A 1,687-nucleotide genomic window follows, 5' to 3' on the forward strand; every position below is an offset into this window, starting at 1 on the left:
AGACAATTCTGCAACATCCAGTCTAAATCTCCCATCCTTATAGGTAGGCTTATATATGCCGGTTCTTCCCCAATTACCTCCTTGCAGCGTTGTCGGCCCTTACGAACCAGATGTCCAATGACTTCTGACCGTTGCCATATACTCTTTGGGGCGGTAAAGGGCGGAAAAATCCACTCCAGAATTGCCACCTGATTTGCCGCTATCCTTATCCGTTGCTGCTGCTGCTAAACATCTTCCGTGGTATCCCTTTTGCTGTACCTCTTTCCGTTTTCTTTTTGCCAAGCGACCCATTGCACTAAGAGAGCAAATGGATGGTTAATAAGATTACAAATAACTAGGCTCAGAGGTACGTTAGCAAGGCGCCTATCTGCGCTAGAGGTAGTGAGTTTCTGACTGATACCGCATGCACTCTTGATGTCACGGCTGCCAAGACACAGGCATGGCAGGGTCTGTACCTTTCAGAAGTTCTAAAAGTGGCTGCATTTCTTCATTTGTGATGCCAACTACGTTGCGGACCCATTGTAGATCACCCACTAGTTTTTGAACATCGTTAAGGGTCCGAATTTGGGTAGTAAGCTCAAGTTTTTGTGGGGAGACCGTAGCCGCGTGCACAAGCCATCCAAGATACCTCCAGGGAGCGGTGCGTTGAACTTTCTCAGGTGCAATGATTAAACCCTTTGTGGCGAGTGTATCCCTGACGATTGGAATGACAGATGAGTCAAATGGCTTCTCTTGGCAAAACAGGATGTCATCCATATAATGGTATATGATGGTATTTTTCATGTGAGCACAGAGAGGTTGAAGTGCCCACACGACATACATTTGGCACATTGTAGGTGAATTCTTCATCCCTTGTGGCAGCACTACTCATTCATATCTATGCGAGGGTTCCGCCTTGTTTATCGCGGGCAGAGTAAAGGCAAATTGGGCTGTATCTTGAGGTTGTAAAGGAATAGTGAAAAAACAATCTTTCAAATCTATCACCAACACGTCCCAGTCCTTAGGTAGTATAGTCGGCAAAGGCATGCCTGGTTGAAGTGCACCCATGGGCCACATCTGGTCGTTGACCTTACGGAGATCATGCAATAGCCTCCATTTCCCAGACTTTTTAGGAATAGTGAAGATGGGGGTGTTCCACGGACTTATGGATGGCTGAACATGTCCGGCTTGTAGCTGTTCTTGTACTAGCCGATGAGCAATCTTAAGCCGCTCCATCGTCATYGGCCACTGCTCAACCCACACGGGTTCATTAGTTTTCCATCAAATTCCTGGGGTTGGTGGCACATCAGCAGTGACCTTTCCTAAAAATTCTGGGATGGTGCAGGAATGCTCAGGGAGGCCCCGAGTTGGCACATAAGGTCGCGGCCCACTAAACCTCCCAAGCCACTAGGTAGGGGCAACACATATGGCCTTATATTCACATGTTGTCCTTCTGTGAATTGCACCTCGACCACTTTAGAACTTAGCAGAGGGTTCGAGCCTCCTCCAACTCCCTGTATGGCATCAACTGCTGGAACTAGTGGCCAACTTTTTGGCCACTGCCGCCTGTCAATGATCGTGACATCCGCTCCAGTATCAAGCATAGCTTGAATGGAACGCACCATCCCCTCACAGGACAAATAAAGTTGAGCCATAGGCCGGTGTTGCATTTTTTGTACTAGGCTGACCATGGTATCGTCTGTGGACC

Source organism: Nothoprocta perdicaria, unplaced genomic scaffold (genome assembly GCF_003342845.1).
Source record: "Nothoprocta perdicaria isolate Ctin4 unplaced genomic scaffold, notPer1 scaffold_424, whole genome shotgun sequence".
In the NCBI taxonomy this organism is placed as follows: Eukaryota; Metazoa; Chordata; class Aves; order Tinamiformes; family Tinamidae; genus Nothoprocta; species Nothoprocta perdicaria.